Source organism: Cryptomeria japonica, chromosome 4 (assembly GCF_030272615.1).
Source record: "Cryptomeria japonica chromosome 4, Sugi_1.0, whole genome shotgun sequence".
NCBI lineage: Eukaryota > Viridiplantae > Streptophyta > Pinopsida > Cupressales > Cupressaceae > Cryptomeria > Cryptomeria japonica.
The window spans coordinates 270,151,259-270,160,887 of record NC_081408.1 but is presented as its reverse complement, the minus strand read 5'-3'; positions in this window follow the sequence as shown (position 1 = coordinate 270,160,887).

Sequence of the window (9,629 nt, the reverse complement as noted above, 5' to 3'; positions counted from 1 at the left end):
CATAGTAAACATTATCAGTATTGTGCTTACCATCAAAAGATATAGTGCCTTTTCCTTTTATCAAACAAGCTTTATCATCCCCAAATCTTACTAGACCTTCATTGTATTCCTGAAAAGTTAAGAATTTACTCTTATCACCAGTCATATGATGTGAACATCTAGAATCAATGATCCATTCATCCTTTTCTTCAATTTTAGCTGCCAGGGCCTGCTCTACTAGTTGAACAGTAGGTGTCGGTTGATCTTCTATTATAGCAATAAAAACCCATCCATTGTCTATCGGTTCCTCATTAGAATCATCAGTTACTCCTTCATCAACATAATGACATGATTTGTCTCTATTCTTCTTAAATCTATATCTCTGATATTTAGGGTTAGGCTTATATGTTCTTTTAGCTTCTTCTTTCAATCTTTCATGTCTATTAGGACACCTAGATGCCATATGACCAATTTTGTTGCAATTAAAACATTTAAATGGTGCTTTACCTTCATACTTACTTCCAACTGGACCTTTAGGCATTTTCCTTGCAAATAGTGCTTCAAGCTCTTCAAGCTCTTCATTCTCTCTTCTGATTTCTTCAAGTTCTCTAGCATAGAGTGCTTTCCAATCAGATTTCTCAGATGATGATGATGTTGCAGATGATGAAGCCTTAAAAGCTAAATCTATCTTAATTGTAGCAACAGGACCAAATTCCTCAAGTTCAAAAATTGAAAGTTTTCCAACCAAAGTGTCTCTAGATACTGATGCATTAGGCATTGTTCTCAATTCATTAATAGTAGTTACTTTCATTTTATATGCCGGTGGCAATGCTCTTAAAACTTTGGAAACAATTGCATCTTCACTTAAGGATCCTCCACAATATTGTATACCCAAAACAATTTCATTTACTCTTTCCATAAAAGCAAAAATCCTTTCATCTTCTTCCATTTTTAGATTTTCATACTTGACCCGAAAGCATTCCAGTTTTGCAATTTTGACTGTGGTATCACCTTCATTCAATGTCTCCAATTTGTCCCAAATAGATTTAGTAGTAGATCGGTATAATAATCCCATGATTTGTTGATCTGACAATGCACTCAAAAGTGCTTCTCTTGCTTTGCAACCATTCTCCTGATCTTTAGCCAAGGTTGGTGGATTAGGTTGACTTTGAGTAGGACCAACATAGCCATTATTTGTAACATCTCATATGTCTTTTCCAATTCAATTAAAATGAGTCTCCATTCTGATCTTCCATATACCATAGTTAGTTCCATCAAGTTTCAGACTGTTCTTCCTAAAATAGTTAGCTACCATAGAATCCCCTCAAGTTGTTCAACTTCTGCAAAAAGAGGACTAGGCTCTGATACCAATTGTTAGGACCCAGAGGCCACTGGGAGGGAGGGGGATGAATCAGTTGTCTATTAATTTCAATCCAAATATAACTTAACCAAACTTAATGCATAATACCGATGAACCAAACTTTATGTCGGTTGATAGTCTAATAGTTAATTTTAATACCAGTAAAGTTTAATGCATGAAACAGAAAGACAAATAACATCCACAACACATAACATAGAGATTTGTACATGGAAACCCTGTAAGGGGAAAAACCATGGTGGGAAACCCTACCCACAATTAGATGATACTACTACAGATAGTATGTGTGTACACTATGGGGTCTGCACATGCAGAAAGGCCAACTGCCTAGATCTCACTACTCAATCACAAAATGGGAGTCACACTAACTACAATTGGATGATTAAATCCAATGATAATGTACTGCTCAAAGTAGCATCTTCATATGCTAGATTCAGTACCGGTTAAGCTCTAATTGTCTTCTTCATACCTTCCTTGAATCTTCAAATGATGTCTGTGTGTATATCTCTTCTTATATCCATATATACCTTATTACAATCCTTTTCACACCTTCTTCTTACATAATCTCACAAATGAGATCTTACATGTATACCAAAACCTAAGACCAAATGTGTAGGTCGGCTAACAAAGAATATTACAATTGAATCATTTACAAATGAATCAATATGCGATGCATCATGTCGGCTCAATACATTTACAATAATAACAAATCATCTCCATAACATGTCGTGCTGATTTGGAATAGACAACACTTGTCAGTCCATAACCTAGACCTATTTGCCAATAACAACAAATATGCAAACTTGATTAGATCAATGACCAAATCACCAAAACAAAGTGTCCAAACAATGTCTTCGACATAACCAAGTAATCTTCAGATGATAATAGATCATCCTTAGTGTCGAATAATATAACCTGTCGGTGAACCAGACATCGGTGACTATGCATAATTCACTGAACATGTCGGTGAACATAACCAAAGATCTCCAAGTGTTGATAAGTGTTGACAACAATGACAAAACCAGTGCAACACATCAAAATACCAACATCTTCATGCTTCTTGGACCTAAGACTTAGCTTGTGAAATTCCTCGGTATATGCATTCACATCCAACTCCCTCTGTCTAAGGTTTTGCAGCTTCTTATACATCTGAACCTCATAGTCTATTGGTAGGAATTGGTCTTTGATTTCATTCTTCATCCTCTCCCAAGAGGATATCTTCTTCTTCCCTATGTTCACCCTTTCTTCCTGCAGCACTGTCCACCACAACAAGACAAACCCCTTGAGTCTAGACTTTGCCAAACTCACTCTTTTCTCCTCTGGGACCTCTTTGTACTCAAAATGATTATTGAGTTCTTCTATCCATTCAAGCACCTCTTCTCCATTCAGGCTACCACTATAGATAGGTAGACTTTCCACATTATCCATGTTTACTGATTTCAGGGCATTTAAAAACATCTTTTGATCAGGTGCCATATTATGAGGAATGGCCTCCTGCTCTTCACTTTCTTCTTCTGATTCATCATCACAAATTTTGTCCTTTCCCTTGGATTATCCAGTCTCGTTGAGTTTCTCTTCTCGCAACTCCTCTACCATCTTCTTGGGCCTGTGGGTTCGTTGCTTTAGGAGGCATTGTAGTAGCCTCTTCTCCAAATTTTGAGTCTGACATACACTATTCCACCCTTGGTATAGCTCTAATACCAATATGATGCAGAGGGATATGGGATGTTCAATCACTTTCTTTGGTTATTGCTCAATAAGGGTCTCCACTAGGTGTCCCCAATGGACCAATGTCCTTAACCTTCCCAAGGTTATTAGAGTCTTCCCTAGATCCTTCCCAAGGATCTCTCCACTCAGGAAAATCACAATTGACAAGGAGTCTCCTACCTCTTAGGTTCCAACCCTTCAACCAAAGTCACCTAACAACCCCACACCCCTAGCAACGGGATCTTTACTCACAAGGTGAAATTTGGCCTATGTGAATGTTCACACGTGTTATATGGCATTTTCATAGGTTTTGAACCCTCATATGGGTTTTTATTATCTTTTTGTATCGTTTCCCCTATTAGACCTAGGAAATAGAGCTACAAGCAATTAACCCTCCAATCGGATTTTTCCTGATTTTTCTCACAATATACCTAAACAATATCCTAAATAAATTAGATATTTGGATACCCTTTTGGGCCTTCTACAAGATTCCAAACTTTTGCATCTGGGTTTTGAGTACGGATGGTCAAACCCTACTAACCCTATTTTGCCTCTTCTAGTCGGTATTGGGGTTTAAGCTCTCAAAAGCTTTGCCAGTAAATAAGGAATGAAAGAATGACACTTTCCAGGGGTTTACATCTACCCAAGGCTCCTTCACATGCATGTTTTTAGCATCCACTAATCTATTGTTTAGTTTTTCTATCTCCTTTTTCTACTGCTCAGGCTTGCCACATGACCGATGTCAAGCCTAGGGCCTCATCTTAGGATAGGCAAATGATACCTCCTATCTTCAAAATCACCAGGAATAGTTAATATACATTCCAAATCAACATACTCTTGGGTTTCAGATTGATCCCATGAAAAGATGTTGATTTGTGCCTCTATTAGCATTCAAACCCTTGGTTTAAGGGTTTTACCAGACCGGTGGGATTGAAAATTCTCTTTCTTTCAAGCCTGAATGTTTCGAGGCCTCAAATCAACTCCATATGATTGGTAAACCTCTGCTACAACTTTTCAAATGCTCAATTCATTCCCACCAATCGTTAGAAATTATGCAAGAACTGAAATTCAAGGAAAATGCAGAAAAAACTCAATAACCATTTTGTTTGAAGACAAAGATTTCATTCAAAATTTACTTCTCCAACTTCTCTAACTGGAAGGCATCATTCCTCTAGGCTTACATCATGCCAAGGAACTCCTCAAAATTTTCTCAATGCATACAAGCAACCGACCAACTATTGGAGTAACCACATTTGAAAATGTTGCAAAAAAAAGTTGCTTGACAACAATTGCAACTTTTGACAACTTTTTACAAATTGATCTTTCCTTCACACCAAAGGTCAAGAATTAACATACTACACATTGTAGACCCCTAAACAACAAAAAAATACCTATAGAATTCCCATACAAGGCCTTTGACCAAGTTGACACACTTTGGAGCCTTAGGGCTTATTACATTGCCTAGGCCTAATCAATAGGCCTTCAAACACACACACACACACACACACACACACACACACACACACACACACACACACACACACACACACACACACACACACACACACATTCTATTCCCAATACAACCATGAATCAAAATGATGTGAAAAATTGTCTTGGTGCTCCTGCACCACCTTTGCCCCAAACATAGAATCCCCAACCTTGCCATGAGCATCCTCCTCCTCTTCATCAGAGTCGGAGACATTTTGGGTTTTAATATTCTTCTCCATGGAACCCTTGGAAGCAATTCTACAAGACGTCCTCCTTCCTCTAGTCTGTAGGGTAGGGTTTTCATCTTCTAAATCATCAGAAGAAAAATTGTCGATGATAATTCTCTTATATTTTGAGGGGGATTTCCCTTTGCCCTTAGTTTGAGTATGGGTTTTATCTTTCCTCGCCGAGGAAAAAGGCACAAAGTGCAGGGCAATCTCTGAGATAGAAACAAAGGAGAGGAACCGAGGGGTAGCAAAATCTTGGTTCACAAATTGAAAAATCCTAGGGAGAGTGAGGCCACTAGGGAAGGTCGAGAGAGTATGTGAAGCAACCAATGGGGGTTGGTAAATAATGAGGTTCCTAGGAGGGCATAAAGATAGGTGGAAATTGTACAACCTGTAAATGAGGCCCTGATGCAGGGGGATGGGTGGCTTATCCCCATTTTTGGGGTCAAGGGCTTCCTTTATCAAAACCTCCAAAGAATGCAACAAAAAAAATGGCAAGCAAAGGAGATCATTATTGCGAAAATGGTTAAGTAGGGGCAAGTGATAGTAATAAAATACCTCATAGCAACCCTCCAGTGTGAAATACTTCATAATAATCATACAAATATGGTTCCAAGGGTATTTCAACTCTTCTCTAGCAAACCCACCTTGCATTTTCACTGGTTCCTCCTTGCCTTTGAAAAATCTTTTGAGTCCCTCACTATTGGCAACATGACTGGTTCTCTTCCATCTTCTCCCGTCCAAGGAAAGGCTCATCACCTGAGCAATAGATCCACAGAGACATCGAAAGAGACTCCACCAGTAGAAACCCTTCTATCCATCTAGGAGTTCACAAATTGGACCGAGAGTTGCTCGTCATGGTCGGTAAGGTTTTCCATGAACTCTGCCACCCTGCCTTCAACACAATAGTTCCACACCACCGCATCTTTTTGAAATCCTCTAGGTTGTTAGGTTCATACCACGCTTTGCCCCCCCCCCCCCCCCCCCCCCACCCATAGTTTTAGCAAAGAGTGTATTATCGGTATTAAACATGAGCAACAACACAAAGTAAGTGTCGAGAGAATAATGTACATAGCAGAAATAGAAACAAGTTTTTTACCAGAGTCAAAGCTTTTGATGATGATATGGTGATCAGGACGCCTTGTAGTGAAATTATAACCATAAATGTCCTTGGGATTAGGAAGTTTGTGTGAACCATTAATCGCCTTTTGAGAAATAACCTTGGGCATGTATTAAATCATCATGAGATTGAAACTATCTTGATTCACATGGATGCAAGGAGCACGTGGCACAAATTGCATGCAACAACCAATCCAACCCATCCAACCAGGGCAATTTAAATGCATGTGATCACACTTAAGGTCTATCATAAGGCAGTACCACATGAGGGTGATCATGACATACACCTTGCGCATAGCAACCATGCTGGCAGTCCACCTTAGCAGACTGTTGGTGCAAGTCATCAAAGGATTGTACCTATTCAAAATTGAAAAATAATTCCTCCATAGGCCTTTGAAAGGCAATTGGAGAATGCAATAGAAACCAAAGGAAAGCTTAATCATGACGAGTAAGCTTGGAGGACTCTCCCTTCAATAGGGAGTTAACATTAGGAGGCAAATAATGGGAATTACTCCAACATTTTAGGCCCGAGTCCATTAATTTGAGAGTTGTAATAGCATCAACAACCCCATTTTATTCTCTGTAGATGTGCATGATGCAGAAGGAGTCAAGTCCTGAAATGAGTCTAATGATATCTCTGACGATACCTTCAATCGGCCAGTTAAGTTTGTCCCGCCCTTTGACAACATCAATGATAAGCTTAGACTCTCCTTCAATATCCATAGTCGTAATGCCCATGGAGAGGGTGAAACGAACCCCCCAAGCCAAGGCCATAGCCTCCACTTGATTGCTAGTGTGACCGTTCAGGTTCCCCATATAGGCTGCAACCAGGGCCCCGTTATGGGTTCTAATGACACCACCCCCTACAGCTAGGCCATGTCTAACAACCCCATCAAAGTTTAGTTTGAAGAAACCTGGGGCCGGGGGGGACCACTTAGTATTCTATCTCAGAAGAAGGTTGGAATTGTCAGCGTGATAAAAAGAGCTAGGAAGGTTCCAACTGAAAGCAATCTCCTAATCCTTGATAGAGGGTGGATTAGGGGGATTCCTAACCTGAGTAACGGAGATATTTTCCAATAAAAGCTTAAGGAAATAGGTAAAGACACTTTTTAGAGAGGCCTCCTTATCCCTGAAGATCCTATTGTTTCTTTCCTTCTAGATGATCCACTAGAGGTGAGGGGGAATTTGTCTCCAGAGTTGGAGAACCAGGGGTTGGAGGAGGGGCCCCTCCACTCTTGCAACAAATCAGTCAGATTTTCATTCAAAATCCAACAAAGTTTGAGTTTACTAGAAACCATCCCCCAAAGGGCTTCGACAAAGGAACAATGAAGGAAAATATGGGGAGGGCTTTCTATACTAGATTTGCAAAGAACACATCTATTGGGGAATTGGAATCTTCGTTTACCCAAGTTATCCTAAGTGAGGATTCTGTTATGTAGAGTAGTTCACTAGAAAAAAATGATCTTGGGGATAAGTTGAGGGTTCCAAACTTCATTCCACATCACCAGGGGGATGGGGTCCCGGAGCATGCTATAGTAGGTCATCTTAACATATAATTTCCATGTGGGGTTCCATTTCCAAATAAGTTTGTCCTCCCCAGGAAAGAGTGGAAGTCTTATCCTATCCAGTAGATTTTGTAGTTCCATGGAAACAGGTAGAAGGAGTGGTTGATCTAAACAACAATCAGAAATGACCTTCCACATGTTGTTGAAGAAGTAATTGGAAACCCAGACCCTAAACAAACCCTTGGCAACATCTTTAGTCCTTCTAAGGGAGGGATAAGAAATCAGGGGTTTTTCCCCAAGCCAACAGTCTTCCTAGAATAAAATCTTTCTGCCATTCCCAATGAGCCATTTCATGCCCTGGAATATAAGCTCCTTGCAGTTAAGGATATTATTCCAAAATTTGGACCCTCTGGGTAGTCCCTCTACACTCAGAGCAGAAAGGAAATTGCCTTAGCCAAGGTATTTGGCCCTCATAATATGACCCTAGTCCAAATCCTTGTGGATGAGGTTCCAAGCCATTTTAGTCATAAGAGCCCTATTGAAGTGGGTGATTTTACGGATTCCTTAGCCCCCCTTCAGTTTTGAGTAGCAGACTTTATCCTAGCTAACAAGAGAAAGCCTTTTTTTTTTTTTCCAATCCCATCTAAAGAAATTTTTTTTGGATGTGTTCTAGCTTGTTAGCCATAGTGGCAGATATTTTAAAAAGGGAGAGGAAGTGCACCAGAATTCCCTGCAAAGAGGAGACCAACAGTTGAAGCTTCCCTACACTACTTAGGAACCTTCATTTCCACCCTGCCAACTTTTTCTGCATTCTCTCAAGGATATAAGTACAAAAGGAATTGGAGACATCCTTGACAGTGAGAGGTAGCCCAAGATAGCTGCTAGGGAGAGGCGATTCGGCATCCGAGGATCCCTTGAATTTTAGCTTGAAGTTTATCCTCCATATGAAAGAAATAGATATTGCTTTTATCATAATTAATGTGCTGCCCCAAGGCATTCACATAGTTGTTGAGGAAGGACTTCCATCCCGTAGCCTCAATCACCAAAGAAATCCCAAAAATAATAGTGCCATCGACAAACTGTTGCAAGATAGTAGGGGAGACAGTAGAGGTAGGTTTGATTCCCTTGAGGGCTCCTTTATCAATGAGGGAATTGGATTTTTTTTCCAAAACCTCTCCCAAAATTATGAAGAGGTAGGGTGACAAAGGATCACCCTATCGAAGACCCCTAGAATCCCCAAAGGTCTCCTAGAGTAAACCATTCACGAGGACTTAATAATTGACAATGGTTATACATTCTCTAATGAGGTTGAGCAGCTTTCCCCCAACACCTAGCTTTTCAAGGACTTTGAAAAGAAAGCTCCAGTTAACTCTATCATAAGCCTTAGAGATATCAAGTTTTAACACCATACCAGGCTTGCGACATCTCTCCATAGAGTGAATGACTTCATGAGTGGAAATGGCTGCATCCAGAATTTGCCTACCCAGGATGAACCCCTTCTGACTAGGGCTAATCAGAGAATCCAGAAAGGGTTTAAGCCTGTTCACCAAGACCTCAGTGAAAATCACGTAGAGAGTGTTACAAAGACCGATGGGCTGAAAGTCCCTTAGGAGGGCCGACACCTGAATCTTAAGAACCAAAGCAATGCAAGTGTTGTTAAGTTTCTTGAGCAGTTTACCAGATCTGAAGAAGTCCTTAGTGGCAAGAATCACATCGGTGCCCACCACATCCCAAAAGTCCTAAAAGAAAGCCAAAGGGAAGTCATCTAGGCCTGAAGCTTTGAAAGCCCCATAGAGAACACCACATTCCTCACTTTATAATTAGTGACCGGGGACATAATGTAATCATTGTCCTCCATAGTGAGTGGAGAAGGAAGGAATTGAAGGAGGTTCTCAATCAAGTTTGGATCCCGAGTCTTGCAGTCTTCCCTGAACAAATAAGAGAAATAGTCAGTAGCCAGGTTTGCAAGATCCTCTTCATCTTTGACATCCTAATTTTGTTCATTCCTTAGACAGGAGATGTGATTTATTCTCCTAGGAATACTAGCAAATCTGTGGAAGAAAGCCATATTTTTGTGTCCTTCCTTCAACCATTGGACCCAAGATTTTTGCTTCCAAAAAAACTCCTCCCTAGTTGAGTTCTCCTTCTATTTCCTTCTTAGACTCGCCTCTTCATGATGAGTAGCTTCAAGGATGTCCCCATTGTCAATTTTCTCTAGAATGG